Consider the following 15524-nt stretch of genomic DNA (forward strand, 5'->3'; position numbering starts at 1 on the left):
TAAAAAAAAATAAAAAAAATAAAAAAATCTGTTCTTATCAGTTTAATATCTGATACGTCCCCCATCGGGGGACTACATATTAAATGGATTTTTCGAACAGGGAGTCGGAAATGGGGCTTGCTCCGTCCGCTCCACGCATCGACCCGGTATTGCAGTACCTCCGGGAACGGTGCAACACTTTTCTCACGTTGTCAAGGAAAAATACAAATTCACAAAGGTATGTAAATAGCTGGCTGGCTGGCTGGCTGGCTGGCTGGCTGGCTGGCTGGCTAGCAGAAGAAGAAGAAGAAGAGAAGGAAAGAAACATTCAAACTCTTAGAAAGGCAAAGCGCCCTTCAATGGGGTCCCCCGTTTCCCGCCATTTTACTTTAAAAAAAAAATAAAAATTTGGGCCAGGATTGTGTGTGTGTGTGTGTGTGTGTGTTTCTCTCTCTCTCTCTCTCTCTCTGTCTGTCGCTCTGCCTCTGTGTCTGTGACCTTCTTTTTATCCACAGACAGCCCTCGAAAACTTGGAAGAGTGGGTTCCGGGAGCACCCGCGGGAACCCTGCCTAGAGTGCACAGAGTGTGTCTCGGGCCCCGACCTCTTGACTTCCATATGACTCTGGTTTCTCTTCATTACGCACAAGCCTTTCGCCTTTTACTAAAGACTTCCGTGGAGAGGAACACTTACGAGTTCAACGTATTTTTGGAGCGGCTTTGCTTCTTGCAGAGCCCGGTATCTTGTTTCAAGAGAAATTGACAGAGATGGGCCAGGATAGTGACTTAAAGACGCATTAGCGACTTTTTCCAAAAAAACACCTGCCTGTCGCCAGGGAAACGGTGGGTGGGTGGGTGGGTGGGTGGGTGGGTGGGTGGTTGAGTGAGTGGGGGTGGAGGGAGAGAGGAGCTGGCTTTTGCCAACCCACCCGCTGAGGTCTGTCGAGACCCCCGGGGGTCCGGCGGTTTCATGGTTCCATTTGTGGGTTATCGCTTCTCGGCCTTCCGGCTAAGACCAAGCTTGGTACTGCGGTGCCCCAGAGCTCGCTTAGCTGGAAGCCGAAGGCCGGAGGGCGGTAAAAGGTTTTTTTTGATTAATTAATCAAATCCCTGGATTTTTGGGGTTGTTCCCTCCTTTTTTGGGGTTTTCTTTTGTCTAGAGGAAGGCGTCGGTTACCTTGCAGAGATGGCGAGGTCTTCTTCAAATGGGTCGGTCCCAGGGATCGGACTGGCTAATACCGTGCGGTTTTCATGGAATGAGAAGGATATAGAACCTTTTGGACGAGAGGTGTTTGGGAGATCAATCCTGATGGGGGTGCTGAAGTTGACCATAAAGGATGTGTTTTGCCTGCAAGGCAACTCTTTGGATGGGACTTTTGATGTGGCTTTTTATACGGAAAGCAAGCATGAGGAGATTCTAAAGAAGGTGAGAGGGGTGTCTGATACGAAGCCGATGTGCCATTATTTGGTGAAGAGCTTGGCCAGAAACAATTTCCGGGTCGTGACCGTGAATATGTACAACCCCTACGTCAAGGATGAGGAGGTGAGGGCCTTTCTGGGGAGATATATGGATAATGTCTCCTCAGGAAGGCCCATCAAGGACTCTTTGGGATTTTGGACGGGGAGGAGAGGGTTTCAGGCCCTCATCAGGGAAGATCCTAGGGGAGAGGGAGGTTTCCTTCATCCCCCGGCTATGTTCTCCCTGGGGGCTGACAGGGGGACGTTATACTATGCACGTCAGCCCCCATTCTGCAGGCGCTGTATGGCCTATGGACACATCCTGGCCTCGTGCAGCACTAGAAAGTGTAGATTTTGTGGGTCTGGGGAGCACGAGGCCAAGGATTGCGACGAGCCGAAGGCTTGCCACGGGTGTGGTTCCATTCAGCACCTGTGGCGTGATTGCCCGGCTCGTCAGCGGTCATACGCGTCTGCAGTTGGAGGGGGAGCAGGAGCGGGGGATGGGGGAAGAAGAGGAGGGGAAGGACAGCCTTTTCAGGCACAAAGAGATGGCCCGGAGGATAAGAAAAAAGAAGAGGAGAAAAGAGTGATAACAGGAGGAGAAAGGACAAGGGAAGATGCGGGAGCAGAAGATGGGGAGAAGAATGAAGATGGAGGACCGGTGGGAGGGGTGCCTGTGGCAGGACCTGTGGGAGGGGTGCCTGTGACAGGACCTGTGGGAGGGGTGCCTGTCGAAGGACCTGTGGAGGGGGGGGAGCTGCCTGTGGAAGGACCTGTGGAGGGGGAGGGGGTGCCTGGGGCAGGACCGGTGGAGGGGGAGGGGGTGCCTGGGGCAGGACCGGTGGAGCGGGAGGGGGGAGAGGGGGTACGGGAGTGGGGGGATAGCATGTCGGATTTCCTTGTGGAAGAGATGAGGGAAATGGTGGAGGAGCTAGCGGGGAAGAGGGGTAGTGAAAAAAAAAAAAAATTTGGGCCAGGATTGTGTGTGTGTGTGTGTGTGTGTTTCTCTCTCTCTCTCTCTCTCTCTCTCTCTCTCTCTCTCTCTCTCTCTCTCTGTCTGTCGCTCTGCCTCTTTGTCTGTGACCTTCTTTTTATCCACAGACAGCCCTCGAAAACTTGGAAGAGTGGGTTCCGGGAGCACCCGCGGGAACCCTGCCTAGAGTGCACAGAGTGTGTCTCGGGCCCCGACCTCTTGACTTCCATATGACTCTGGTTTCTCTTCATTACGCACAAGCCTTTCGCCTTTTACTGAAGACTTCCGTGGAGAGGAACACTTACGAGTTCAACGTATTTTTGGAGCGGCTTTGCTTCTTGCAGAGCCCGGTATCTTGTTTCAAGAGAAATTGACAGAGATGGGCCAGGATAGTGACTTAAAGACGCATTAGCGACTTTTTCCAAAAAAACACCTGCCTGTCGCCAGGGAAACGGTGGGTGGGTGGGTGGGTGGGTGGTTGAGTGAGTGGGGGTGGAGGGAGAGAGGAGCTGGCTTTTGCCAACCCACCCGCTGAGGTCTGTCGAGACCCCCGGGGGTCCGGCGGTTTCATGGTTCCATTTGTGGGTTATCGCTTCTCGGCCTTTTGGCTAAGTTTCAAGTTGGGTACCGAGGTGCCGTAACCCCTTAGCCAAAAGCCGAAGGCCGGAGGGCGGAAAAGAGACAAAGTTGTGCGGAAAAATATCAAATGTTTTTTCTCTTTCTTACAGAAAATGGCGAAGGTTTCCTCACCAAGGATGCCCGGGATTGGGATCGCAAATACGGTGAGATTTGCCTGGAGGAACAAGGAGGTGGAGCCCTTCGGGAGGGAAACCTTCGGAAGGTCAGTTCTGATGGGAACTTTGAAGTTGGAGGTAGGAGAGGTGATGTGCCTCCAGGTGAACCAGGCGGAGGCATCTTTTGATGTAACGCTTCACAAGGAGAAGAAGTTCGAGGAGATACTGAAGAAGGCGAGAGAGGTGGGGAAGGAGAAGCCCATGAGCCATTACGAGGTGACCAGCCTGGGAAAGAGCAATTTCAGGCTGGTCACAGTTAACATGTACAACCCCCATGTGACTGATGAGGAAGTAAGGTCGTTCTTGGGACGCTATATGGACAATGTATCGTCGGCTAGACTCATCAGGGACTCCCTGGGCTTCTGGACTGGGAAGAGAGTCTTCCAGAGTTTGCTCAGGGAGGACCCAAAGGGGCAGGACGGATTCCTCCATCCCCCGGCGATGTTCTCCCTGGGGGCTGACAGGGGAACTTTATATTATGCCCGTCAGCCGCCATTTTGCAGGCGGTGTATGGCCTACGGCCATATCCTCGCCTCGTGCGACACAAGGAAGTGTAGGTATTGTGGATCTGGGGAGCACGAGGCGAGGGACTGCAAAGTGCCTAAAGCGTGCCACGGGTGTGGCTCATCTGCACACCTGTGGCGGGAGTGCCCGGCCAGGCAGAGGTCATACGCGTCTGCAGCTGGAGGGAGGGCAGGAGAGGGGGATGGGGGAAGAAGAGGAGGGGAAGGACGGCCTTTTCAGGCGCAGACGGCTGGACCAGAGGGCAAGAAGAAAGAAGAGGAGAAAGGAGTGACAGCGGGAGGAGAAAGAAAGAAGGAAGAGCGTGAAAGATCAACGGGGGAGGGAGTGGTGGGGGAGGGGGTTCCGGTGGTAGGACCTGTGGGGGTGCCTGTGGTAGGACCTGTGGGGGGGGAGGGGGTGCCTGTGGCAGGACCTGTGGGGGGGGAGGGGGCGCCTGCGGCAGGAACTGGGGAGGGGGTGGAGGGGAGGCGGGAGTGGGGGGACTGTGCGTCGGACCTACTGGTGGAGGAGATGAGGGAGCTGGCGGAGGAGCTGGGAGGTGCCGTCTCCCCGCTGCCTCTTGAGCCCCTTATACCTCTTCCACCAAAAAAACAAAATAAGATGAAGAAAGGGAAGAGGGGGGCAGACGTGACAGATAGGGAGAGGGAGGGGGGTGGGGGGGTGTGGAAGGGGGGGGCAAGCGAGTGATGGGGTTAAGGAGGAAGTCCCTGTCCTCACTGTTTGTGGAGGCCCCTCAGGACGGGGGGGAGGGTGGATCCCTGGGAGAGGATCAGGGCTTATTTGCTGGGGGTCCCCAAATTCTCTCAGAGGAGATGGAGTCCCCTAGCCTCAGTTTAGAGGAGTACAGGGAGGAAGCTGGTGGGGAGCCCGGGGTGCAGGGTACTCCTAACCCTAACACCATTCCTGCATCCTGGGCTGGAGGAATGGATGAGGACGGGGAGAGTTCGGACGAGGGGAAGATGTCCCTGTCGGGCGTGATGGGCCAGGGGAGCATCAGGTGAGCCTCCTGTTTGTTTGGTGGTTGTTTTTGGGTTTTATTTTCCGAGGAAATTGGTATTTTGTTTTATAATAGAACCTTATGATAATTTTGTTTAGTTTAAATGTAAGGGGTTTAAGAGATTTTGTTAAGAGGAGGGCGGTGTTTAGTTTTTTAGAAGGGGTGGGTTTTGACGTTTGTTTTTTGCAGGAGGTTCACCTGAGGGATGGAGGGGATGTCAAAAGGTTTAGGAGAGAGTGGGATAAGGGTTATTCGTTGTGGGGCATAGGAGGGGTGCACTCAACGGGGGTAGGGATATTGTTTGGGAATAGGGAGATTATTGTAGAGAGCACTTTTGGCGTAGTACAGGGGAGAGTTTTGGGTGTAGATATCACATATAGGGATATTAGATATAGGTTATTTGGGGTGTATGGGTCACAGGTGGCGGCAGACAGGAGGGAGATGGTGGACTGTCTGGCGCCCCTGTGTGTCACAAATAGGCACTTAGTGATAGAAGGTGATTTTAATATAGATTTGGGGATAGGGGGAGACAGTAGTGCAGGCGCCATCACCGGGCTAATGGCTTGCCATGGCCTGGTTGATGGTGGCCTGCACACTACTCCGGCAATGGTCGGTCCCACATGGCGCAACTCCAGGGGGGTTGCGCGGAGGCTCGACTATATTTTTATATCTAGGTCTTTGGGCGGCTGTTGCCTGTCTTCTTTTCGGACCATGACGGGGTGCTCCTGCAGGTGGGGTCGCCAGTCTGCCTCTTCGGTAGGGGGTACTGGAAACTAGATCGGGATTTACTGGATGAGCAGGTGTTTGTTAATGCTGTCACAGGGGTGTTTCGGAGGCTTGAAGGCCTCCGGCCCATGTGTGAGGGGGTGTTAGAATGGTGGGATATAGTAAAGGTAAGGATTAGGGCCTTTATTATAGGATATGGTAAGAGGAAGAAAAGGGAGGAAAGGAGGGAGGTGGATCATATCCAAAGGTTGCTCGAACTTGAGTACGAGGCAGGCAACCTCGGCGTTTTGATTGACTGGGAGAAATCCACAGCCCTGAAGGCGCAGCTCAGGGAGCTGCAGGAGCTGAAGGCTCGAGCTTTCCTGGAGCGTGCACATAGTGGCTTTTTAGAACATAATGAGACTTGTTCCGCTATGTTCTTTAAGTCGGTTAGGGCAAGGCAGAGTAGGAAGGTAATGCATGGAGTTAGAAAAGAAGATGGTAGTGTAGTAAGTAAACCAGAGGAGATGGTCAGGGTGACAACCGATCATTTCCGAGGTTTATTTAAGGAAAGGGAAATAGATGTAGAGCAGGGAAATGTGTTTTTAGAACACTTGTCCCGGCGGGTGCCGGAGGACATTAGAGACGTGATGGAGGCCCAGATCTCACTAGGAGAGGTTGAGAGCGCTCTTAGGAGGATGGGAAAAGGGAAGGTGCCTGGGATGGATGGGCTGCCGGCGGAGTTTTACCTCAAGTTTTGGGGTATAATTGGACCGGTGGTACTCGAAGTCTTGAAGGCCATTCTCGAGACGGGTGTCCCGGGGGGCTCAATGGTAGTCGGTGTGCTGTCACTTCTTTACAAGAAGGGGGACGCGACCGACCTTGGCAACTGGCGGCCATTGACCATGCTGTGTGTAGACTACAAGTTGCTTGCAAAGGTCTTAGCGGATCGGTTGCGCACAGCCCTTCCCTACGTCGTCCACGAGGATCAGACGTGCGGGGTAGAGGGGCGCTCTATTAGATTGAACCTTCAGTTGATCAGGGACTCCATCGCCTGGGTTGAAGATAGAGGTCTGTCTTTAATGGTAGCAGCGCTTGATCAGGCGAAAGCCTTTGATCGCGTGAATAGATCCTTTCTATTCAGGGTATTAGGTAGATTAGGTTTTGGGGAGAAGTATATAGGATGGATCCGTACATTATATGTCGGAGCGGGGTGTCGAGTAAGCGTAAACGGGCACTTGGGTGACGTTTTTGACCTCTCGTCTGGGGTCAGGCAGGGGTGCCCGCTCTCGGCACTCCTCTTCGTTCTGTACATGGAGCCTCTGGGGGCTGCCATTAGGGCAGACACAGGGGTGGAGGGCTTGTTGATCCCTGGAAGCGGTGGGCTGCGTGTTAAGATGACGCAGTACGCCGACGACACTTCCTTGCTCCTATGCAAGGACTCGTGCCTGACAAGGTCCCTTGCCATCATTGGGGATTTCACCCGAGCGTCGGGGGCGGTTCTGAACCATGCGAAGTCTTCCGTTAAGTTTTTCGGAAGATGGAGCGGTAGAACGGATGTGCCCGGGGGGTTATCTCTCTGTGAGGGGGCCCTGAGGATTCTCGGGGTCCATTTTGAGACCTCTGGCTCAGCGACGCTGAACTGGAACATGAAGATCGCAGTGGTACAGAGGAAGCTAGCAATGTGGAAGGCCAGGTCGTTGTCCTTTATAGGCAAGGTCCTGGTCCTAAAAGTGGATGTATTGCCATCTCTATTGTATTTGGCATACATCTACCCATTGCCGGCTTGTCTGAGAAGACCTCTAGTGAGGCTGGTGTTTCAGTTCATGTGGGGTGGCAGGTACATCCCCCTCAAGCTGGACACAATTTTTGTGGCCTTTGTGTTGACAGAACTGGCTCATCCGGTGATACACCCGTCCGGTTACCTCCTGCGGGTGTTCTTCTCGTACCAAGCGAGAAGCGTAATGGTGTGGTCTAACACGGGTCCTCGGGCGGAACAGCTGCCGTGGCACTTTGGCCATGCGGCCAAGTGGTTGCGTGCGCACCCCGAGGTTGAAGTTGCCCGAGTAGGTTTAGACCACAGGCACCTGTGCGAAGAGGTCAGGCAGGCAGGGAGTCCTGCGCCTGTAGCGGGCATCTCGGAAGTGGTCTGGGAGGGAGTGCAGGCGCGGGGCCTGGACAACAGGCTCAAGGACCTGAATTGGTTGAGCCTCCACAAGTGTTTGCCGGTACGGTCCACCATGTACCGGCATAGCTTGGCGCGATCCCCCACCTGCCCAAGGGCGGCTTGTGGCAGGGAGGAGACTGTGCGCCATGCTTTTTGGGACTGTGCCTTTGCCGGAGTGGTATGGGCGAGGGCACGGGTGTTGATAGTTTTGGTAAGAGGGGATTTTGTGGTGACATGGGCTAGGTTAGAGAGAGGTGTAGGGAGAGCGAGGGGTACAGATAGGGATAGATTTCTGCTCTGGCTTCTCATGAGCCTCTTCAAACGGGGGCTGTGGGAAGCCAGGCAGAATTTGGTAAAGACAGGGAGAGATTGGGGGGTGGAAGGGATATTTAGGAGGGTGGAAGGAGATTTAAGAGGTAGGATGAAGAGGGAGGAGAGGAAGTGGGGGAAACACGCGGCACGGGAGAGATGGAAAGGGGGTTTAGGGCTGGGGGTGTTAGATTGAGATTTATAAGGGGATAGATTAGGAGCGGAGAGATAGGGAAAGGTAGTGGTTAGGAATGACGGGGAGGGATGATGCTCCCCTGAGGTTTTGTTTTGGTTTGTGTGTTTTTGGTTATTTGAAAATGCCATTATTTAAGTTGGAAAGAAAATTATAATTTTGAATTGTATGAATGAATGGCATAGTAAGTAATAAATTATTTTTCAAAAAAAAAAAAAATCTGTTCTTATCAGTTTAATATCTGATACGTCCCCCATCGGGGGACTACATATTAAATGGATTTTTCGAACAGGGAGTCGGAAATGGGGCTTGCTCCGTCCGCTCCACGCATCGACCCGGTATTGCAGTACCTCCGGGAACGGTGCAACACTTTTCTCACGTTGTCAAGGAAAAATACAAATTCACAAAGGTATGTAAATAGCTGGCTGGCTGGCTGGCTGGCTGGCAGAAGAAGAAGAGAAGGAAAGAAACATTCAAACTCTTAGAAAGGCAAAGCGCCCTTCAATGGGGTCCCCCGTTTCCCGCCATTTTACTTAAAAAAAAAAAAAAAAAATTTGGGCCAGGATTGTGTGTGTGTGTGTGTGTGTGTGTGTTTCTCTCTCTCTCTCTCTCTCTCTCTCTCTCTCTCTCTCTGTCTGTCGCTCTGCCTCTGTGTCTGTGACCTTCTTTTTATCCACAGACAGCCCTCGAAAACTTGGAAGAGTGGGTTCCGGGAGCACCCGCGGGAACCCTGCCTAGAGTGCACAGAGTGTGTCTCGGGCCCCGACCTCTTGACTTCCATATGACTCTGGTTTCTCTTCATTACGCACAAGCCTTTCGCCTTTTACTAAAGACTTCCGTGGAGAGGAACACTTACGAGTTCAACGTATTTTTGGAGCGGCTTTGCTTCTTGTTTCAAGAGAAATTGACAGAGATGGGCCAGGATAGTGACTTAAAGACGCATTAGCGACTTTTTCCAAAAAAACACCTGCCTGTCGCCAGGGAAACGGTGGGTGGGTGGGTGAGTGAGTGAGTGAGTGAGTGAGTGAGTGGGGGTGGAGGGAGAGAGGAGCTGGCTTTTGCCAACCCACCCGCTGAGGTCTGTCGAGACCCCCGGGGGTCCGGCGGTTTCAGGGTTCCATTTGTGGGTTATCGCTTCTCGGCCTTTTGGCTCAGATCAAGCTTGGTACCGAGGTGCCCCAGAGCTCGCTGAGTCAAAAGGTCGGAGATAGGAGGGCGATAAGGTTGTTGTTGGATGGTGGCTGATTTCCAAGTAGTGGTTGTTTGGTTTTCCAGTATTTTCCGTTTGGAGAGGTGGCTTTGGTTGTTGTTATTTGAACGTGCATTTTTTTCAGTTAGAAATGGCACGTAACGTTCCCAATAACTTGGGAACAGGAATCGGATTAGCTAATGCGATGAGGTTCGCATGGAGTGACAAAGAGATGGAGCCCTTTGGGAGAGAAATTTTTGGAAGAACCATATTGATGGGGACACTGAAGCTCGAGGTAAAAGATGTGTTATGCTTACAAGAAAATCCAACGGAGAAGGCTTTCGATGTGACTTTTCATAATGAGGGAAAGCATGAAGAAATATTGAGGAAGGCAAAAGAAGTGAGTGAGACAAAGCCGATGCGGTATTACAAAGTGACGAACTTGGCGAAAAGTAACTTTAGAGTGGTTACTGTGACGATGTATAACCCACATGTTACTGATGATGAGGTGAGTGCCTTTCTGGGGAGGTTTATGGATAACATCTCCTCAGGAAGGCTCCTCATAGACTCTCTTGGGTTCTGGACTGGGAAGAGAGGATACCAGGCTCTTCTTAGGGAAGACCCAAGCGGTTTCGGAGGGTATCTCCATCCTCCGGCTATGTTCTCCCTGGGGGCTGACAGGGGGACATTGTTTTATGCCCGTCAGCCTCCGTTCTGCAGGCGGTGTATGGCCGGGATCGGGATGGTAAATACTTTGAGGTTTACGTGGAAAAACAAGGAGATGGAACCTTTTGGCAGAGAGGCATTTGGAAGAACAATTCTGATGGGGGTTATGAAGCTGGAGGTAAAAGACGTTTTATGCCTACAAGGGAACCCGATGGAAGTGGCATATGATGTGACTTTTCATAAAGAAGATAAACATGATGAGATCATGAAGAAGGCGAGAGAGTTGGGAGCCACGAGGCCATTGTGTCACTATGAAGTGTCTAGCTTGGCCAAGAATAATTTCAGAGTAATAACGGTCAACATGTATAATCCCCACGTAACAGATGAGGAGGTGAAGGCGTTTCTTGGGAGATACGTGGATAATATCTCATCAGCAAGGCACCTGAGGGACTCCCTAGGATTCTGGAATGGGAGGAGAGGGTTCCAGGCCCTTCTCAGGGAGGACCCAAAGGGCCTGGGTGGCTACCTTCATCCCCCTGCAATGTTCTCCCTGGGGGCTGACAGGGGGACGTTGTACTATGCACGTCAGCCCCCGTTCTGCAGGCGCTGTATGGCCTACGGCCATATCCTCGCCTCGTGCAGCACTAGGAAGTGCAGATTTTGTGGTTCTGGGGAGCACGAGGCGAAGGATTGTGACGAGCCTAAGGCGTGCCACGGGTGTGGCTCGTCAGCACACCTGTGGCGGGAGTGCCCGGCTCGTCACAGGTCATATGCGTCTGCAGCTGGGGGGGGAGCAGGAGCGGGGGATGGAGGAAGAGGAGGAGGTTCTTACAACAACACGGGCCCAGAAAGAACAGCTGCTCAGGAGGACGCAGCGGCAGGAGAAGAGGGGAGGAAGGAGACGGATGAAGGCAATGGAGTGGAAGGCCTGGAGGGGGGAACAACAGAGGAAGTGGGGGCTGAGAAGGAGATGGCAACAGGACATGAAGGACCGGAGGGAGGGGTGGCGGGGGGAGGGGGTGTGAGTGGTGTGAGAGAGTGGGGGGACAGCATGTCAAGTTCCTGTGTAGAGGAGATGAGAGAAATGGTGGAGGAGCTAGCGGGGAAGAGGGGTGGTGTCTCCCCGCTACCTCCTACACCAAAAAAGAAAGGGAAGAGGAAGGTGAGCTTGGCAGGCAGGGAGAAGGAGGGGGTTGTGGGGGGGGGGGGGGGGGGGGGGGGGTACATTTATCTTCTCTTTTTTCCGCAGCCCCGCAGCATTTGGTGGAAGGTGAATCCCTGGAGGTTGTTCGGGACGGTTTGACTGGGGGTTCTCAACACCTCTTTGAGGAGGTGGGGTCCCCTAGTCTCGGCCCGGAAGCCTTCAGGGAGGAAGAAATAGAGGGTGTTGGTGGGGAACCCAGGATGCAGGGAGCTCGGTCTAACACCATACCTGCATCCTGGGTTGGAGTAATGGAGGAGGACGGGGGGGACGTCAGATGAGGGGAAGACGTCCCTGCCGGATGTGATGGACCAGGGGAGCATCAGGTGAGGCTCCTGTTGTTTTGTGTTTGTTTTGGTGTCAGTTTTGGAAAAGTGAGGTTTTTGTTTTCTTTTGTTTTATAATATAATATGATGTTAATTTTGTTTAGTTTAAACGTAAGGGGTTTAAGGGACTTTGTTAAGAGGGCGGTTTTTTGTTTTTTTAGAGGGGTGGGTTTTGATGTTTGTTTTTTGCAGGAGGTTCACCTGAGGGATGGAGGGGATGTAAAAAGGTTTAGGAGGGAGTGGGTAAAGGGAGTTTCGTTGTGGGGCATAGGAGGGGTGCACTCAACGGGGGTAGGGATATTGTTTGGGAATAGGGAGATAATTGTAGAGAGCACTTTTGTTGTAATACAGGGGAGAGTTTTGGGGGTTGATGTCAAGTATAGGGAGATTAGATATAGGTTATTTGGGGTGTATGGGCCACAGGCGGCGGCAGACAGGAGGGTGATGGTGGACTGTCTGGCGCCCCTGTGTGTTACAAATAGGCACTTGGTGATAGGTGGTGAAAAAAAGGGAGGAGAGGAGGGAGGTGGATCATATCCAAAGGTTGCTCGAACTCGAGTACGAGGCAGGCAACCTCGGCGGGTCGATTGACTGGGAGAGATCCACAGCCCTGAAGGCGCAGCTCAGGGAGCTGCAGGAACAGAAGGCTCGAGCTTTCCTGGAGCGTGCACATAGTGGCTTTTTAGAACATAATGAGACTTGTTCCGCTATGTTCTTTAAGTCGGTTAGGGCCAGGCAGAGTAGGAAGGTAATGCATGGAGTTAGAGAAGAAGATGGTAGTGTAGTAAGTAAACCAGAGGAGATGGTCAGGGTGACAACTGAGCATTTCCAAGGTTTATTTAAGGAAAGGGAAATAGATGTAGAGCAGATAAATGTGTTTTTAGAACACTTGTCCCGGCGGTTGCCGGAGGACATTAGAGACGTGATGGAGGCCCAGATCTCACTAGAAGAGGTTGAGAGCGCTCTTAGGAGGATGGGAAAAGGGAAGGTGCTTGGGATGGATGTTTTATCTCAAGTTTTGGGGTGTACGGCCAAGTGGCTGCGTGCGCACCCCGAGGTTGAAGTTGCCCGAGTAGGTTTAGATCACAGGCACCTGTACGAGGAGGTCAGACAGGCAGGGAGTCCGGCGCCTGTAGCGGGCATCTCGGCAGGGGTCTGGGAGGGAGTGCAGGCGCGTGGAATGGACAACAGGCTCAAGGACCTGAATTGGTTGAGCCTCCACAAGTGCTTGCCGGTACTTCCATCATGTACCGGCATAGCTTGGCGCGATCCCCCACCTGTCCAAGATCCACTTGTGGCAGGGAGGAGACTGTGCGCCATGCCTTCTGGGACTGTGCCTTTGCCGGAGTAGTATGGGCTAGGGCACGGGTGTTGATAGGTTTGGTCAGGAGTGATTTTGTGGTGACGTGGGCTAGATTAGAAAGAGGTGTAGGGAGAGCGAGAGGTACGGATAGGGATAGGTTTATGCTCTGGCTTCTCATAAGTCTCTTTAAACAGGGGCTGTGGGAAGCCAGGCAGAACTTTGTCAAGACAGGGAGAGATTGGGGGGTGGAAGGAATAGTGAGGAGGGTGGAAGGAGATTTGAGAGGGAGGATGAAGAGGGAGGAGAGGAAGTGGGGGCAGCATGCTGCCCGGGAGAGGTTGAAGGGGGGTTTAGGGCTGGGTGTGATTTAGATTTGTAAGGGGATAGATTATGACGGGGAGATAGGGAAAGGTAGTTTGTAGGATGACGGGGAGGGAAGATGCTCCCCTGAGGTTTTTGTTTTGGGGTTTTTGTTTGTTTAAAAATACCATTGTTTGAGTTTGAATGAGAAATATGTTTTTGTAAAAAATGAATGGTATTGAACGTAATAAATTATTTAAAAAAAAAAAAAAAAAAACTATTTTTATCAGTTTAGCATCTGATACGTCCCCCATCGGGGGACTACATATTAAATGGATTTTTCGAACAGGGATTCGGAAATGGGGCTTGCTCCGTCCGCTCCACGCATCGACCCGGTATTGCAGTACCTCCGGGAACGGTGCAACACTTTTCTCCCGTTGTCAAGGATAGTGCGTGTGTGTGTGTCTCCGTCTCTGTGTCTGTCTGACTTTTTACACACAGCCCTCGAAAAGTTGGAAGAGTGGGTTCGGGAACCACCCGCGGGAACCCGGCCTAGAGTGCACAGAGTGTGTCTCGGGCCCCGACCTCTTGACTTCCATTTGACTCTGGTTTCTCTTCATTATGCACAAGCCTTTCGCCTTTTATTAAAGACTTCCGTGGAGAGAAACCCTTATGAGTTAAACATATTTTTAGAGGGGCTTTGCTTCTGTGAGGGAACACCCCCCTGAAATGGTCAAAAATGAATGGGAAGTCATTGGTACTGGACAAACCATATACACGGTGTCCAATACCACTCAATTCGGCGTCGTTTCGTTCAAAGTTGATTGCAAATGCCATATGGCAAATGCCAGGTGTAACACTTTAAAAATCCAATAGGTGGCGAGCGCGCTCCACCGTGGTTTTTCATATTGCAAATGCAACACAAGGCAACATCCAAAAGCAACATTTTGAAAAAGCCATTTTTTTCAAAAACCTAGCAACCCCTTAAAAAAGTGCTTTCTGGACCGTTTTTCGAAATTCTTTCGATTTTTTTTGTCAATTTCACATGTGTAAGAACTGTATGAATGTGCTTTTGTCCAAATGTATTATCATATTTTTTTTTTTACTTGTGCATAAGGCATATGTTTTGTTCATTTGCAATATGATTTCATAGGAAGTCATGTCACTTTTTTTGGCAAATGCCATAAGAAATGTCCAAATGCAATATGAAAGATTTGAAAATGCCAAATCAGGATGTTAAGTCCATTTGCCATTTACCATCAAAAATTTGACATGCCCAAAAATACTGCAGAAATGCAAAATTGACTGGCCTGATGAACACAGGATGGCCGGGCAGTGATAGTTGTTCCTTTCCATCGCTCGTTGTGTTGATTTCATCATGTCCTTTTGGTGATGTTTTTTTCACTATTTAATCATAATGCAAATGCACACACATAGTTACAGTCTAGCTACGGGTCCAGTTCAGATGTTATGTGTAGGCCTAGCTGAGGCAACCCCGAATCCCACGTTTCGGCTCGATAGGTCCTTTGGTCCCCGAGCAAGACCCTAATTGGTGCTGAAAATCCACTTTTTTCCATGCCTTGCTACGGGGTCCTTGAATGAGCAATCGGACAGAAACGTTGGGGTCTGTCTATATGAGCCATGGCAGTCGTAATGCACCTAGTCGTGCGACTCTGGGACATTTCTAAATGTCGTAATTTTCGTGCAAACGTACGAGGCTGTTTCTCGGTCCGAGAACCTTCTAGAGCCACGTAACTCACCACGCACTATCAACCTGAGGTCTAGAACAGGTTTCTAAAGTTTCGGAACTCTAGGTCTGACGGTTCTTTAACTTCTTAGAGATAGGGGGCAGCATTTCCACTTTTGGATAAATAGCATGCACAATTTTATCTTCCTGCTACTCATGCCAGGAATATATTATATGCATATGATTAGTTGGTGTGGATAGAAAACACTCTGAAGTTTCTAAAACTGGTTCAATCATGTCTGTGACTATAACAGAACTTATGTAGCAGGCAAAACCCCAAGGAAAAACTGTTCAGAATAAAATAAAATAAATTCCTCTGACAGTACCCTCAGTTGTCTTTGCCAAGGGAAATTAGATAGCGCCCATTTTACAGTTCCTACGACTGCCACAGGATGTCACCAGTCTTTGGAATTGGGTTGAAGTTAATCATTGGTGAAACGAAGAAGAGGCACATCCTGGAAGAACTTTACACTATTGAGAGTTATGCAAGAGAGAAAAAGGGGCAGGTCAGAATACTTTCTCTATCGAATACAGTTTGCCCCATCTGCAATTTGATCGATTATTAACTTCTTGGATATAGGGGGCGCTATTTTAATTTTTGGATGAAAAACGTTCCTGTTTTAAACAAGATATTTTGTCACGAAAAGATGCTCGACTATGCATATAATTGATAGCTTTGGAAAGAAAACACTCT

At 51.0% G+C, this 15524-nt stretch overlaps 4 non-coding genes and 3 pseudogenes across 4 annotated transcripts; all 7 read left to right on the forward strand.

The window, feature by feature from the left end:
• The first annotated feature begins 9 nt into the window (after positions 1-9).
• LOC139401223 (U2 spliceosomal RNA) lies at positions 10-180 on the forward strand (annotated as a pseudogene).
• Positions 181-597: 417 nt separating this feature from the next.
• LOC139401225 (U5 spliceosomal RNA) lies at positions 598-714 on the forward strand. The gene has a single exon (XR_011632929.1). It is a non-coding gene; the product is annotated as a U5 spliceosomal RNA (small nuclear RNA).
• Positions 715-2639: 1925 nt separating this feature from the next.
• On the forward strand, positions 2640-2756 carry LOC139401221 (U5 spliceosomal RNA). Its single transcript, XR_011632926.1, has one exon. It is a non-coding gene; the product is annotated as a U5 spliceosomal RNA (small nuclear RNA).
• Positions 2757-8293: 5537 nt separating this feature from the next.
• Positions 8294-8470, forward strand: LOC139401220 (U2 spliceosomal RNA; annotated as a pseudogene).
• Positions 8471-8880: 410 nt separating this feature from the next.
• Positions 8881-9003, forward strand: LOC139401226 (U5 spliceosomal RNA; annotated as a pseudogene).
• A 4327-nt stretch (positions 9004-13330) lies between these two features.
• LOC139401224 (U2 spliceosomal RNA) lies at positions 13331-13512 on the forward strand. The gene has a single exon (XR_011632928.1). It is a non-coding gene; the product is annotated as a U2 spliceosomal RNA (small nuclear RNA).
• Positions 13513-13683: 171 nt separating this feature from the next.
• On the forward strand, positions 13684-13801 carry LOC139401222 (U5 spliceosomal RNA). Its single transcript, XR_011632927.1, has one exon. It is a non-coding gene; the product is annotated as a U5 spliceosomal RNA (small nuclear RNA).
• Positions 13802-15524: the final 1723 nt, after the last annotated feature.

This window comes from Oncorhynchus clarkii, unplaced genomic scaffold (assembly GCF_045791955.1).
Source record: "Oncorhynchus clarkii lewisi isolate Uvic-CL-2024 unplaced genomic scaffold, UVic_Ocla_1.0 unplaced_contig_13503_pilon_pilon, whole genome shotgun sequence".
Taxonomy (NCBI): domain Eukaryota; kingdom Metazoa; phylum Chordata; class Actinopteri; order Salmoniformes; family Salmonidae; genus Oncorhynchus; species Oncorhynchus clarkii.